The sequence below is a fragment of the Cupressus sempervirens genome, chromosome 9 (assembly GCF_028749045.1).
Source record: "Cupressus sempervirens isolate cs-2001-9-10 chromosome 9, ASM2874904v1, whole genome shotgun sequence".
NCBI classification, from domain to species: domain Eukaryota; kingdom Viridiplantae; phylum Streptophyta; class Pinopsida; order Cupressales; family Cupressaceae; genus Cupressus; species Cupressus sempervirens.
Window position 1 is genome coordinate 243166640 of NC_143126.1, and position 17956 is coordinate 243184595.

General features: G+C 34.2%; 1 pseudogene; it reads right to left on the minus strand.

Moving 5' to 3' along the window:
- Nucleotides 1-2468: 2468 nt before the first annotated feature.
- Nucleotides 2469-11901, minus strand: LOC149538391 (uncharacterized; annotated as a pseudogene).
- Between the last annotated feature and the right edge of the window lie 6055 nt (nt 11902-17956).

Sequence of the window (17956 nt, forward strand, 5' to 3'; positions counted from 1 at the left end):
TGTGATATTGTAGCTTCCTAATTTTGGCCACTAAGATACAATGATAGATTCCACGAGTGCATTTTTTTGGACTTTCTTGGCTTCCACCACACGTAAGACTCTTACCCTTATTCATGTTCAACATCTATGATTCTCCTAAGAAATATAGGTTTCACACAAAAACAACTTGTTGAAAAAGTTACAATCACCTATTGCATATATTTATCTAAATAGGAGTCATTGATTGTTTGACCTACACTATAAAATATAGATATCCTAGGTCTCCCTAGATATTGGATGACTTAATAGTCAGTCTTCATAGGTTATAACTGCCCAATACAAGTCTAATTGTACTAACTAAATAAGAATGACTAAAATTGTAGAGTCCAAACATATAGAGGTCCGAGTTTCTCACCTTTTCCTAAATTGCATTCATTAGTAGCCAATTCTCTCAATAGTTTGAGAAATTGGGACTTCTCTCTCAATTGTAATGGAGATAACCTACTGGTCTATGAATGTATTCATACCAATCCTTTTTGGAAAATTTAACAGGAATATTATAGCATATATAGAATATTTGGCGAATCCTATGTAATAAAAATACATCTATGTAATTTCCAAGGCAATTATTGCCCATCCAATATATGGGCATGCATAATAGAGTTGGGAAAATTGAATTAGGGGACACATGTCGACATATTTGTGAGGAAAATGTCATCCCTCTCCTAAAAAACATTAAAAACCATGGGAGAATTGAGGCCGTCCAAAAAGTTCCCTTTGGAAATCATAGGCAAATGTGTTTAATTTGCCATGTGCAAAAAATATTTTTGATTAGCTACATTATGTGAAAAGGAGAGCCAATGGCATAAATCCTGTGATGATAGGCCTTGGGGTATCACCCATTTTTGGTAAAGTTGGGGCAACACATAATACTGCATATGTGGAAAAAAAATTTCAAACCAACGTTCATTGATAAGCAAAATTTTCCAATTGCTGAATTTTCACCACTAAAGTAAACACTATTTTTGGTTGCAAGAAAAGTTGCTTGACAACTTTTTTTTTAGCATGAGATTTTTTTATCATACAACCTTATCAACATTTATAAACCTTATTACATCTTGAAAGGTCTTATATGACCATATAACAATACAAAGATGGCTTATAGTGCCATAACCCATCAATTGACCCTATTGGATAATCAGGGCTAGGTTCCTCTACACAAATCACTTTCTAGAGTTTTCATAGGTATAGGTAGGAAATTCCACATAAATGTGGGGGTGTTTTGAATAGTGACCCATCTAGGATTTGATGAATCCAATAATTGCTCCTTATTCACATTCATCCACTGATAAAAATCCCTAAAAATGCATGAGTTGATGTTAAAATCTATCTTCTTACCACTTGATTTTGGCAAAGAGAGGTTTTGAAAGAAAAAAGAAACAAGCAATTTTGGATCATCCTCCAATAGGTATAAGGAAACTCAAACCTTTTAGACCACACACTATGCAGCCAATCATTCACAAATTTTTGAGTGTGGATCTTAGAAACATCTTGAGTCGCAAGAAAAATAGATACATTTTTTAGCATATCCTTCTCACTATCAATAACTTTAGATATTTTGAAATTAGGTTTGACAACCAATAAAATGTTGGAGGGTCGTTTCCTATTCCTGCACAATGAACATCTATAGATAAGCTTTTTGCAGTGATGCCAATTTCAAACATAGCACCACTAGGGACATTGAACACACTAGCATCTTCTTTGAAAGACCTCTCCTTTGACTCTCCACCAACAAAAATTCTATCAACGACAATATTATTCTTTTATTTATTACATCTACCATCTAGCAATAAAGGTTATGTCAAGCATGGCCACAAATGGTTAAGGTCAACCTACTTATAACCACTGAAAAGATTATTCACAAACATGAGAGCTCCTTAATCAATATCCCTAGACTTGTAGAGCCCTAGCCATAATAGCAATGTCAACAACTCCTATATCATTCAATATTTATAGTTGCAAACAACCTACTTATAACCACTCCAAAGATTATGAACACAAATATGAGAGCTCCTTAATCAATATCCCTAGACTTGTAGAGCCCTAGCCATAAAAGCAATGTCAACAACTCCTATATCATTCAATATTTATAGTTGTGAGTTGCTTATTTACCTTGTAATATTTATTTAATATATATAACTAATAAAATTATTCATTTATTTAATAAAAGTTTCAAGTACTTTATGATATATTATATAATATAACTAAATTTTTAGAAAATTAGAATAAATTCAATTATTTATGATATAGTATATAATATAATTACATTGTGAGAAAAATGAAGTATGTATAATTAGATTAAAAATATAATTAAAAAATAAAATAATTATGTTTTTATTAACAATTCACAAATTCAATTTATATTTCACAATACATATTAGAAAACACATTGTAAATATTATACTATTTATGAGGACATGTTACGAAAATCAGATGCTGTGACGGTTTCTTATTTCACGGAAGCGCATAAGCTGCTAACATTTAATTTTAAATCCATGTCTATGGAACAGTGAGCTTCTGCTTTCCCTCATTAAGGTTAAAAAAAAAGCCGACGTCTGACTTGAGGTGGCAATCGTACAAAGACTGTATAGATGCAAGCGTGACAGTCCGCTTCTGGAAAGTAAACAGCTTCATCGTCACTATCGGATTCGCTAATTAAAATACTTTCATGATGCTGAACAAATGTCTCTTTGCACTTATCTCCACCGCATGTTACTAATCTCTCCACGACTATTCTCATAGAAGGCTGCTGGTTAGGCACTCTATTTGTGCAAACCAAACCCAAATGTAAGACATGCATCATTTGTTCGATGTAATTATCTCCCACCGTGCGATCGTCAACCACTGCCATCTCTTGTCTGCCCATCAAAATTCTGTTGCGTATCCATTCCACGATGTCCCCGTCCTCTCCATACTCGGCTTCACCGTCGCTTTCATCCCGCTCACTAGCTCTAACATCACCACTCCGAAATTGTATACATCACTCTTCTTGTTCACCTTTAGCCTCTCCGCATATTCTGCATCACAATTCCCAATAATAATAAAAAGTAGAAGATAATTTACGCAAGAAAAAACTAATCTAATTTGTGGAAGAAAACTAAGGTAACGGGTGTGAAAGAGTGAGTTCTCATACCTAGGGCTATGTATCCATGTGACCCTACATAACCAGAAACCGTGAACTCATACCCCAGCTTGTTTAGCTCTTTGGATACCCCAAAATCTGAAATTTTAGCCCCAAATTCCTCATTAAGCAAAATATTGCTGGATTTCACATCTCTGTGCAATATTGGAGGGCAGCAATCATGATGCATATAACTCAGACCACGAGCTAGACCAAGAGCAATCTGATAATGGATCGGCCATTGGAGATTTACTTGTGGTCCTGATCGATTTCCGTGCAGAATGTTGAACAAGCTGCCATTGGGCATGAACTCGTACACCAACAGCTTGAAATCGGAGTCTTCACTTGAAATGCAACAGATGAAGGCAAATAGACACAAATAAAACTGATTTTATTGCCTTACTGCCTTGCAAAATGCATTACATAAAGCCTCTATATATAGAGTATATGAGAACTCTCTAGACACAAAACATTTTACACATGTTACACTATATTAAATATAATATTACATATATTAAAAGCATGGGCAGCTGCTATACTGCAGGTGGAATGGCTGGGACAACTAATGTCACCTATTTAATATGGACGGTGCTGAAGTGTGGGCTAGACAGTGGGCTGGACGGCTAAGTTGTTGGCTGCCGACAGACTGGTTGTTTGCTATTAATGGCAGAAATTAATACCGCCAACACTCCCCTTAATTTCTGTCATTAACAAATTTTGCATCAGTAATACGCAATTTCTTCTGCAGATATTCAAAGTTATTCTTTGACAATGCCTTAGTGAAGATATCTACCAATTGATCTTTAGATTTGTAGAACTCAAGATAGATTTCTCCATTGTTGACCAATTCTCTGATGAAGTGATACCTTGTATCAATATGTTTGCTCCTCTTATAAAATACATGATTTTTAGATAATGTTATTGTTGATTTTTTATCACAAATAATTAGTGTTGATTCCTCCTAATGATGGTGAAGATAGAACAAAATTCGATGCATCCATACTACTTGACATGCTGTGGAAATGGCAGCTACATATTCTACTTCAACTGATGAGATCGTCATTAAGGTTGCTTCTTTGATGCCCATGATACGGCTCTTGATCCAAGGTGAAAGATATATCTGAAAGTGCTCTTCTTGTCATCAATGCTTCCTGCAAAATCACTGTCAGTATAACCAATCAAACCATAATTGTTAGCTTTGGAATATAGGATTCCATATCCTGTTGTTCCTGCAATATATCTCAATATCCTTTTTCCAACTTGCTAGTGAGAATTTTGTGGTGATTCCATGAACCTTGAGATCAAACTGACACTATACATGATGTTTGGCCTTGTAGCTGTCATATACATTAAACTTCCAACAGGTCTTTTAAACATAGTTGGATCAACATTTGAGCCCTTCTCTTCCTTGCTAAGTTTTGTTCCTATTGCAATTGGAGTTGACACCAGATTGCAATTCATCATTTTAAATCTCTTTAAAACATCTTTTATATACTTTGATTGACTAATGAAGATACCTTTGTCACATTGAATAACTTTGATACCTAAGAAATATCCCATTAGCCCCAAATCTGTCATTTCAAATTCTTTCATCATTTATAACTTGAACATGTCTATTGATAGATTTCCAGTGAAATCAAGTCATCAACATACAAACATAAAGTCAAAATATGACCTTCCTTATTAGTCTTAACATACAATGTGGGCTCATTGTTACTTCTATTATATTGATTACTTATCATGTATGAATCAATCCTCTCACACCAAGACCTAGGAGCTTGTTTCAAACCATAAAGTGCCTTGTTTAGTTTATATACCTTATTTTCATGCCCACTAACCTCATAACAAGGTGGTTGTTTAACATATACCTCTGTATCAAGAAAACCATTCAAAAAAGCTGATTTTACATCCATTTGATATACTTTCCAATCATTTTGTGTTGCTATTGCTAAAATAATTCTAACTGTGTCAAGTCTAGCAACTGGAGCAAATGTTTCATTATAATCAACTCCATATTGTTGTGAAAAACTTTTAGCAACTAGTCTTGCCTTATGCTTAACAATTTCACCTTTTTCATCAAATTTAGTTTTGTAAACCCATTTGACTCCTATACATTCTTTTCCTTTAGGTAAATCCATTAATTCCAATCTATCATTTGTTTCAATAGAGTCAATTTCTTCATCCATTGCCTTGATCCATTTGTCTTCTTTAATTGCTTCATCAAAATACAATGGATCACAAGAAAATAAAGCAAAATTTGAGTAAATATCTACATTCTCTTCTTCTTGATCATATATTTCTTTTAAGCTTCTTGTCTTACCTTTGTAACTTGGTGTTGAAAATGTTGAATCAGATTTATCACTTACATTTGAACTTGGAGGTGAGGCTTCTTGCAAAAAGTTCCTTGGTGGAGTATTGCGTGTTGATTGAGTTCCTTATTCCTTTAATTCATCATCACCTTGTAATATTGGTGCTCCTCTTGTGACTTGTTTGTTATCATTTTCATGCCATCAATCTTCTTCTTCAAATTTAACATCCTTGCTAATGATCAATTTCTTTGAAATGGGATTATACAATCTACAAGCCTTTGATTCTTCACTATAACCAATAAAGATGCATTTTTCACTTTTATCATCCAATTTTTTTCTCAATTTAGATGGCACTAATGAATAAGCAACACATCCAAAAACTCTAAAATGGGATACAATATGTTTCTTACCATTCCATGCTTCTTGTGGAATTGTGTTTTTAACACTCTTTGTAGGACTCCTATTCAAAATGTAAACAATACATGCTACTACTTCTGCCCAAAATTTATTGGAAAGATTTTTGGCCTTCAACATACTCCTTCTCATTTCCATTATGGTTATGTTCTTCCTTTCTACTACACCATTTTGTTGTGGTGTGTACCTTTTGGTAAACTGCTTCTTAATTCTACGAAATCTACAAAATTCTAAAAACTCGTTAGAACTGAATTCACCACCTCTATCAGATCACAATAGCTTGATGTAGAGACCACTTTGTTTTTCAACCAAAGTTTTAAACTCCTTGAACTTTTCAAAAGCTTCACTCTTTTGTTTGAGAAAGTATATCCAAGTCTTCCTACTAAAATCATCAATAAATGTTAGGAAATATATACTTCCTCCTAATGATGGAGTTTGCATAGGTCCACATATATTAGTGTGAACTAATTCCAATGGTGCTCTTGCTCTCTATGAACCTCCTACTGGGAAGCTTTCTCTATGTTGTTTTTCCAAAATACAACTTTGATATGAACTTGGTGGTTTCAATATTTGAGGCAATCCTTTCACCATATTCTTCTTTTGTAACAAGCTTAAAGCATCAAAATGAAGATGACCATACCTCAAATACCATAGCCACGATTGATCTGAGTATACTGTCTTGAAACTAACTTCTTTTCCTCCTTGAATGCAATGAATCTGGAGGGGGAACATTCAATTTTGTGTCATGTTGACCCTGCAATTAACCTGCCACTAGGATTTCTATCCAAGATTGTGCAAACATCATTATCAAAAGAAACTTTGTAACCCTTTTGTACTAGTTGACCAACACTCATGAGATTGTGTGTTAATCCAAGCAAAAAATACACATCAAGAATATATCTTTGTCCTCCATTTTTTGTCAAGACATTTATAACACCTTTTCCCATTACAAAGACTTTACTATCATTTCCTAGCTTTACTTCAGATTTTACAGAATCATCCAAGCTAGCAAACAAATCTTTATTTCCAGTCATATGGTTACTACATCCACTATCTAGGAACCATATATCACTAGAACTTTCTTGAAAAACATTACAAGTTATAAATAAACTTCTTGAATTGTTATCAGATATATCTGAGTAATTAGCACCATTCTTTTCAATATCCTCTTGTTTATTTCCACATTCACTTGAAATATGACCAAATATCTTACAATAATGACATTGAATTTGAGGTTTATCAAACCTTGATGATGGGTGTTGGAATGAACTTCTACCATGTCCTCTATTTGAACTCTGAATGGATTGATTTGTTCTTTCTTCTTGATTTGGACTTGTGCATCCATCTACGCTTCTACCTCTTCCTTTTCCTCTGTAGTTTGATCTTCCTCTTCCTCTGCCAAAAGATACTTGTGATCTAAAAGCATTCTCCAAAGAAGAATTGTTATTTATGTTAATTCTTGATTCATGAGATAAAAGTGAACCCATTAACTCATCAATAGAGAGTATTGTCAAATCCTTAGATTTTTCAATGGCAACAAAAATGGCATCAAATTTTCTAGGCAAACTATGAAGTATCTTTTCAACAACTTTTTGATGTGTCAAATCATCACCGTATGATCTGATTTGATTAACCATATTCATTACTTGATTTAGAAATTGATCAACTGAGTCTGAATCCTTCATACAAAATTTTTTAAAATCACACCTTAAAGCTTGCAATTTAGCAATCTTAACTTTCAATGTCCCTTGGTATGCTATTTCTAAAATATCCCATGCAATTTTAGACTTTTTAGCTGCATAAACCTTAGGAAAAATTGATTCATCTAAAGATTGTTGAATTAGAAACAATGTTTTAGCATCCTTTTTCTTTTTATCTTGTAATTTATCCTTTTCATCTTGTGTTAATGTAGACTCATCTTGTGGTTCAGTAAAACCCTTTTCAATAAGATCTCATATGCCTTGAGAACAAAATAATGTTTTCATTTTTATAGCCCAAAATTTATAATTTTTACCAAAAAATATTAGAATTTGTAATTGAGCTATGCTACTTCCTGAAGCCATATTAATACTCACAGTTACAACTACATCTTACAATTTTAAACTTTGCTTTACAAAGAAAATCCACCAAACAAATCTAAGCCAATGACATATAGCTTAAAAAAATAACAGTACAATAATTATGTTCTTCTTTTAACAATTTTTTTTGCTCATTAGATTTCACTTTATGAAATCAGCTCATACCTTCTTCAAACATTAAACTGACATTTTTTCTTCTCTAGATCTTTAGAGCCACCAATCTTCAACTTTAGAAGCTAATAATTTGCAAGAAAGAAAAAATTAGAAACTCCATTGACTGCTACATCAATTATATATATTTACACATAATTCTTTTCCTCCTAGGCCCCACGCTTCATGCTCTGATACCAATTTGAAGGCAAAGAGAGAGACAAATACACACAAATAAAACTGATTTTATTGCCTTACTGCCTTACAAAATGCATTACATAAGGCCTCTATTTATAGAGGATATGAGAACTCTCTACACACAAAAAATTTTACGCATGTTACACTATATTAAATATAATATTACATATATTGAAAACATGTGCAGCTGCTATACTGCAAGTGGAACGACTGGGACGAATAATGTTACCTATTTAATATGGACGATGCTGGAGTGTGGGCTGGATGGTGGGCTGGATAGCTAAGTTGTGGGCTACTGACAGACTAGTTGTCTGCTATTAATGGAAAACTTAATACCGCCAACAACAAAGAAGATTCAAGATGTTAGCATGCTTGATGACTCCCATTTTGTCCACCTCCACTTCCCCCATTTTACTCTCTCTTCCCATTTTGCTCGTGTTCTGAATCTTCTTAATAGCTACGGCTTGCCCGTTCTGTAGAATGACCTTATAAACTTTCCTCACACCTCCAGAGCCAATCACGTTACTCTCTCTCAGATTGTGAAGGATGAATGCCTCGTCCACTTCTCTTGAATGGAATGGCATCATCTTCCACGACTGCGTGTCTGTGTAATGCCACTTCGAGGAGTGAGATAGATAAATGCAATGCAAGGTAATGAGGGCAACTATAAATAAAGATAGTACCATAATGGTCACTAACTACTGAAGTGACATTTCCTTGAAGAGGAACATGAAGGTAGCATTAGATTCTACCCTCTACATAGCTTCGGGATGCCTAGAAAGTTGTTCTTGTAAGCCGGGTTGTCTAAGTCGTCAGGAATGCTCCTGGACAAGAGGTTGTTTGATAAATTGAAAAAGTTTAGATTCGGTCCTCCAAATTTGAGAGGAACACTTCCAAAAAGCATATTTTTTGACAAATCAAGAGTATTTATCTTGCTAAATGATCCAGGGATTTCACCCATAAGTCTATTGTAACCCAGACTGAGCTGAGTGAGATTCTTTAGTGACATTATTTCCTCAGGAATCTCTTGTGAGATAAAATTGTGGTCAAGAAGGAGAATGTTGACCAAATTCAAACTCCCTAGCTCAGGTGTAATGGGGCCTAAGAGTTAGTTGTTGCTAGCTTCGAACACTTAAAGTTTTCCAAGCTGCCCTACTTTCGGAGGAATTGTTCCGTCGAAACAGTTGTTGCTTATTTTCAATTGAATTAGATTTTTGGCTTGGCCAATTGTGGGTGAAATCTTGCCTTGGAACTTATTTTTCTCTAAAAACAATCCCTGGAGCTTCACAGCACCCCATAGTCCTAGAGGAACCTCGTCGCTCAACTAGTTGTCGTCGATTTACAGATACTGTAGAGATTTACAGTCTGCAAAGAAGGAAGGAAAAGTACCATTAAAATTTTTGGAAGAGGCTACGAAGGCATACAACACTCCTCCCTTGCATAGCATTTTGGGAAGAGGGCCTTCCAACCCGCTTTTTGACACATCAGAGACCAGGAAGTTGGGATTGGAACCCAAACCCTAGGGCAACTAGTGATGAGGAGCAATCACAATAATGACAATCAAATAATAAATGATACAATTTAAAAAAGAACCATATGGCAGACTCCTCCTAGCACTTCTTACTCTTGAACTAGGGTTTTCTCAATCATTTGATTACACACATTTCCAATCCAAACTAACAATGGATTCACCTTTACATGGACATTGTTTAATGTCTCCAATCAACAAATAGACCCCTTGTTTGGGTAGAATCTCTATCTTGTTTAATTCTGCACGTGCTTGGTTAGTAATATATCATACATGTTAGATTAACTCTTTCCATGAGTATCAAGCCTTCATCCTCATGAAAAGATCTTCATTTCCTTAAAACCTACTGCAACAAATAAATAATTAAAAGAGATCTACTGGTTCTGCAACAGGTGTAACAACAAACCTAAAATAACATGAAACTTATCAACAAAGTACTTTGAATGATGAAGGAAACCTTATTAATGCACTTGTAGAGCCAACCAATCGGTTTGCAAACCTCAATATGGAATTTGAGTTGCTGAATATCTAAATTCTAATATTACAGTTCACTAGTCCGTACATACCAGTCTTTCAATATTTTTCCCTCTTCATTTTTTTACATCAGAGACTCTTTCTAATTTATAAGACACCATATAATAACTTACTCCAACCAACTATCATCATTGAGTTGGGTATTTTAAAACTATTACAACTAAACTTCCTTCTAAACCAACCGTTACCTTTTTTATTTAATGTTTGAACTTGAAAAACCATACAATTGTTTTATTAAACATTAAACTCATTGCTATACCTAAACCTATCTTGAAGACCTAATATTATTTTAACGTCATGATAGGTTCCAAGACCGCTCAATTGATTTGATGACCTTGGTTATACATTCCTTCCTTCTGATTTGTTTTGAGGATCTTCGTGATCTTTATAATCTTCAACTGTGGCTTGAACATTTGAGGTGCTCCTGCACCAACAAGCCACTAAAACTGTTGTTGTAGAGCATCAAGTTACTCAACTGCCGGAGCTCACCAATCTGAAAAGGTATCTTTCTAGTGAATTGTTTTGCAATTGAAGAAGACTCATCTATGTGAGATTACCAACTGCGTCGGGAACTGTACCTTCGAACTGATTGTGCCCCAAGTCTAAAATGGATAACCTTGTGAGCTGATCAATGTTCTCTGGAATTCATCCAGAAAAGTTGTTTCTAAAAAGAGAGAGTTCCATCAAATTTTACAGAGACATCAAACTGGCAGGAATATCGCCAGAAAGATCATTCTGCGACAGATCCAAGAACACTAGCCGACTTAAATTGCTCAGGAAAGAAGGGATTTCTCCAACAAGACTGCAGTTATCTAGCCTTAACACCTGCAGCTGCTTTAAATTGCCAAGCTCTCTCGGTATAACACCGGGATGCAGAGGATTACCCCCAATGGTGAAGTTTCTCAGAGACACCAAATGCCCTACAAAATTAGGGAATGCCCCAGTCAGACTATTTTTGTGCAACAAGAGAGCTTCTATCTTTGGCAGGAGCCCGAAGGCTGGTGGAATGGAGCCGCGGAAAGCATTATATGACAAATTCAGAACTCTCAACTCACTCAATTTGGAGATATGAGTCGGCAGCTTTCCAGTGAAGCCGTTGCTTGACAAATCAAGCTTTTGCAAATGCTTGCAATTGAAGAGGGCGTCTGGGGAGAGAATAGTGAAAGCATTACCCTGAAGAATCAATTCTGTGAGATTGGGAAGGCAGCAAATGGCAGAAGTGAAGTTGCCAGAAATGGAGTGACCAGTGAGATCAACAGTGGTAACTCTGTCGAACTCATCACAGGTAATTCTTTTCCAAGCGCATGGAGTTTGGTGAGACTCGTTCCAGTTGCTCAAAGCATTACTGCTGTCCCTCCAGTCTCCATTTCTGAGATTAATCAAAATTACTTTGTCATGTGACAGAGAAGCACAGTGGAGAAGCAAAAGAAAATAGCTGAGAATGTATGGAAACAAAGCAAGCTTTGTGTGGAACATGATTGGGTGCACAATGTTTCAGCAATTTCAAATAACGATAAGAAAATCTCTCGGTTTCGCTCGGTTTGTAGTTACAATGGCAAAGCGCTTCTAGATTTCCATTAATATCCTTTTCTGACGTCATCCCTACTATCAACTTGAAGATATCTAACCTTTTTGAGTGTTGTGAACTGGTCAAGGTTTTGTCTAAGAATATATTTGAAGGAAACTTCGTAGAGCCGCCTGAGATGGATGCCACTTCTCTTTTGATCGTACGTTAATGGACTCAAAAGAGATAAATAGAATTGTGCTCTTTAGGTTTCGATGTGACGTGTGACTCAAACGGGGAGACGTGATTGCGTTCGATCACTTTTATTAGTTCCTATTGTTTTCAGATGAACTAAAACAATTAATCCTCCTATATTTTTCGGATGATAGGCAAAAAATAAAACATATTGTATGGTGCATAGTAGTTAGATATGTCTAATTTTTCAAAAGAGATAAATAGAATTGTGCTCTTTAGGTTTCGATGTGACGTGTGACTCAAACGGGGAGACGTGATTGCGTTCGATCACTTTTATTAGTTCCTATTGTTTTCAGATGAACTAAAACAATTAATCCTCCTATATTTTTCGGATGATAGGCAAAAAATAAAACATATTGTATGGTGCATAGTAGTTAGATATGTCTAATTTTTCAGTTTATTCGAATTTCCTCATTTTCCTATTGGGCCATTTTATTTTTCTAGTGGTTTTATTCGTATTGTTTTTTCGAAATAGCAATAAATAAAAAAGGCAGAGCGAGTACACATGGAAATGAAAATAGCTATCATATTTATTATCAATGTCATGTGCGAGGAGGAGGCAGCTAACAAATGGAATGGTGAAATCTTTTGTATGCTTATTCTAATTATTGTCATTCAATGACACATTAAAAACATTCCTCTGGGTCGATGCAGTGTTAAAAGCAAGATGCAGGCGACTAGATTTTGTTTGTGTTTGTAGTTTGTAGAGGAGATCATGTAGCTTTCGAAGGCATTTGCATTGTGCATTGTTGTTGAGGGTTTGGAGAATCTAACAACCTTATGGCAACAATATGGGCTATGAAAATCTCTGAACGACGTCTGCCTGGTGATTGAAGCCTTCAAAACTTTAAGGGATCGGAGACCTTATCCTACCTCTCGCATGGTTGGCTATTTCGAGGGCCAATTCGCCTTTGTTATCCTCAAGGTACATGTTTAAAGTCATTTACCCTTTCTTTGTTCTTAGTTTTTAACAAAGGCATTCTACGTCTTCTGTGGTTAGAGTTAGAAAATAGCTTTTCTAGTTTTTGTTATTTATGTCTACAAACTTTGCAAAGGGGTCGGACGGACATGTATTCTAGGGTTTCAAGAGTTGTAGCAATAGTTGAAGGGGTTAAACTAGATCCTTCAGGTAACACTCTTATTCTTTTAAAACCCTAATATTTGCTGAGTCGTTACAAGTATTTGGAGTTTACTGAGAGATCCAAAATTTATCATATTGTTTGTAGTTTTTTATTTTGTTTGGGTGCGTTGAGCTTGAAACTAGCTTATATGTCCCTCTCTTTACTTTCAAGGCCATAGATATATGTCTACATCATGTTTCTAGGGTTACTATTCCCAGTAAAAAATTGTTTCAGTATTTTAATCTTGAATATTGTTTGAATAGATGTGTTGCCAAGTTGTGTATTGTTCTATCTCATACAGTTAAAATGTATTCCAGTGAATTCCTCCTAAATCCTTTATTCATTAAAGCATCAAAAACATATGCAAATAGTATCCCATTGCAACCCTCAAATCACTCCAATTGTATTGTTAGGTGTGCCATTAAAGACTCGACCCTAGGTCATTGTGGCGGTAAGCTCTATTAGTGTAGGATAGGGTTCTATAAATTATATGATAGGAGGGTTTCCCTTTGTAATGTGCAGAGTTGGGAGTCTCTGGTTCATAAAAAATGTGTGCAAATGAAATAATTCAACATGAAATCTTATAGACTTTGAGTTCATTCAAACATTCAGAATTCATTTTAGCTTTTCAGTTTTGTTAGTCATGAGTTTTAGTGGGTTTTAGTAGGTAAGAACAAGTAGATTTCCGCAATCCATGGGGTTTTTAGAGGGTTTGAAGACTGCTCTGATTTTGAATTTTGATCCCATTGAGATCTATTTTATGTACTCCATTTCTGGAAAATCATATAATCACATTTTATTTTCATTTTACTTCCATATTCTAGTATTTAAAGTTGCAATTACTAGAACCATTCCCAAAATTTTAAAGATTTAATTGCTTGCCTAGATATTCAAACATCACAGAATCTGTTTAGCATATGTCAAACTTGCTTTTTCTAATGCTTGGATATTTGTCAAGTCTCATTTTGTAGGTTAAAGTATTGGAAGCTGCATGAGGTTATGATGAATTTTAAAATTTGAAACCAAATAATAGCATGTTCCAGTGTCCTAAATCCTTTTGTGTCATATATATGAAGTTGATGTTTTCCCTCCTATTTTAGTTTGAATGTTCATAATTGCATCTTCTCAAAGAACTACTATTGCTTACAGAATGTCATATAGTCCTAAATTCTGGGCAATGCTAGCTAAGTGATTTACCTAAATTGCAAGACTAGAAACAAAACTCCACCAACAAATATTGCACAAAGAATGTGTAGAAATAAACTAAATAGCATGCTACTATTTTTTCATTTATGATGTGTCTCTTCACTATGGCTGAAGAGTTCCAGCTGGTGTTTCCCACATTTTTTGATTGATTTCTTGTTGCATCTATTGGAGTCATTCAATTTATTCAATTGGGTAAAGATCATGTACCTTTTTTAGTTACTAGTTCCAACTATACAAAATTAATTCTTACTCATTTTCAGAATGCACAAGCAAGGGTTTCAGTCTTATTTCATCATTAGGAACTAAAACTTCCATTGGTTAGATATAGTGGCCATGTTTGAGCTTAGTTCGTCAAGCTTACAAAATTCTAGTAGAGGGTTTGAATAAATGTTTGAATGTTTATCAGTTCCAAATCCTACATATATTATTCCTACAATTATAAATCAAATTACAAGCATCTGTTACCAGAAAATAGTTCCAACAGCATGGGCATGGCAATTGGAGATAGAACACCTATTTTCTAGTGGCTAGCTCATCAACTTTTGGAATGCCTAGCATTGTTAAGGCATTAGATACAATTTTTGATGTGGAACATACAAGTACAGTAGCATAAAAAGTCACCATCAGGTTCCTTTATATTGTTGTTATGTTTCTGAATTCAAGGTCATATCTTATGATGATTAGGACTTGTCAAATGTTCATAAATTTTTGTCTTCTTGCTATTATTCAATTACCAGTTTGTTTCAATGATTAATTTCTCTTCGGAGTCATTACTTGTGTCTACAATTTAGTCTATGCTCTGCATGTGCATTTTATATATTGGAAAATATTAAACATGTTGTTTTTTTTTTTAAATAATAACCATTGCACTACATCGGTTTTTAGGTGGGGCAAATTTAAAATTCACAGGTTTTCTTACATTCAATTAAGTGGAAATGTAGTTTGTCATATGTTAAGCATCTTAATCATAGACATGTATGGTGGTGGTAGACAAAGAAATAAGGCACAATGCTCTAGCAATTACATCCATTTCATCTTAGAACTACAACGAGTTCCATGTAATTATATTATAAACAGGACATACTCCCATGAGAACCAATTTACTTTGTAAAAATTACACTCCTAAACCTTACAATGATGTGCACCTTTATTAATTCCTTTTATTAGATATCAGAATCATAGAAAAAACATAAGAAGAGTAAATTCTATTTACAAAAAAAATTCTCCTGTGTTGAGTATTCCATTGTCCCTTTTTTTCACTGGCCATAGTCTGGAACAACTAACTTGCAGTTGTAAACAATTATTCTCCCATTCATCATATTACCTTAACTAAGACCTCTTCTATGACATATAATGAGGAGAAAATTTCAAACAGGTATGATATTCATATTTGTCTAGTTTTCTTGTTCATAGTAAAACCAACTAGCATATATTCATTTTTTGTATTTCTTTCTTACTTCGTATGACTAGGCATATATCTATAAGTAAGAGACTATAGTAACTACTTGTTTACTTTTTATAATAATTTATCAGTTGTTTGTTACTGTATCTGATACTCTTGTGTAATATAAAATTTTTAGCTTCTACTTCCACTCGATATTGGTTACTCCTACATCGCTTGGGATCTCAACTTGACATCTGCAAAGGTAAATTCATTGTCATTGCTTCTTCTTATCCATGGATATGTATTAAGTTTCACTGTGTGATATGTTTACATATATTCATTTCTCATGTAGACTAATGAATGTCTTTGATAGATACCTTTACAAATTAAATAGAGTAGATGCTTAATACAATTTATCTTGTTTCTAACTTCTACATATAAAACAAGAAATAGGAGGGAGTCTTAATCCGATCCTAATGTTTGACTTTTTTACTATAGACTAATCTTCCAAAAATAATTTCATAGGCTAATGATTATATATGGATCTAAGAATTCAATTTCCTTTCTAAAATGGTTAGTGTCAGTTGTAAAAGACTACTGAATGTCTTTGATAGATACCTTTACAAATTAAATAGAGTAGATGCTTAATACAATTTATCTTGTTTCTAAATTCTACATATAAAACAAGGAATAGGAGGGAGTTTTAATCCAATCCTAATGTGTGATTTCTATAGTGAAGACTAATCTTCCAAAAATCATTTCATAGACTAATGATTATATATGGATCTAAGACTTAAATTTCCTTTCTAAAATGGTTAGTGTCAATTGTAAAAAATAAATTATGTGCTAAAAATCTAATTCATCTATTATGTATATAGTACAACAATATTAATTTTAATAGTATATTCTAGTTACTGTATCCTATATTTATTAACTAGAACTAGCACGGACCTGTCATTTTCCCTACAATAGCCACTACTTTATCCTAAATTTGAATGTTTGTCCCAAGGTAAATATGAATGTGATAGAATATCAAGGAAGCTAAAGAAGCTTTTGATTTTTTTCTCTTCATTGCTTACCATCAAGCGCATTCCTATAGGTTGAATCAAAAATCCTTGAATTTGTATGCTTCTAATACCATATTTTACCTCTCTAAGTCAAGCTTAAATGATGTGTCATGCACTATGTCTGACAAATAAGCATCCAATTTTCTAGCCAAGGTGTTTCACCATAAAACTGTTCTTTAACATCTTGCATATGGATTTAGTATGCATACCATTTTTACATATACTTCCTTTCCATACTATACCTAGAATCATTGCCAGTTTACTTTCTTTGCCTTATATAGTCAGGGACATAGCTGTTTCCCCCCTTCATATAGTTTGATTATCATCCTAGAATTTGTCTTGCCTTACCATTCGATGAGACAAATTGTAACCAATAAATATACACTTAAGATAATATTCTATAGCCTGCTATATTTTTGTACCTTCTCATTTGCTGCACTCAAGAAAAATTTGAACACATAATTACTGCTATCAATGTTAGATGTAAAGTCTTCTCTTCCCAAGTTCAACATCTGGTTACAATATCTGAACAACACTATCTATAATTTCTAAACAACTATTTAATGTTTCCCTTCCTATTACATTCCAATTCTTTGTTAAAAAGAAATCTTTGTAGAGCTTTTAGAATAAGCCCTTGACCATTCCACTTCATTAGAAGTTGCAGTTCCTATGTCTGCCAAATAAGAGTCCAATTTACTAGTCAAGCAGTTTCACCATATAGTTGTTCTTCAACTTCTTCCACATGAATTTGGTATGCATACAATTTCTCAATGCACCCCCTTTCCATGTTATATCTAGAATCATAACTCCATATTTTGCCTCCCTAAGTCAAGATTAGATGATGTGTGGTGCACTATGTCTGCCAAATAAGAGTCCAATTTCTTGGTCAAGTAATTTCACCATAAAGCTATTCTTTAACCTCTTGGACATGGATTTGGTATGCATACCATCTTTCCACAAACTTATTTTCCATATTATATCTAGAATCAGAGCCAGTTTCTATTCTTTGCATTATACAACCAGGCACATATTTATTTTTCCTCTTTAT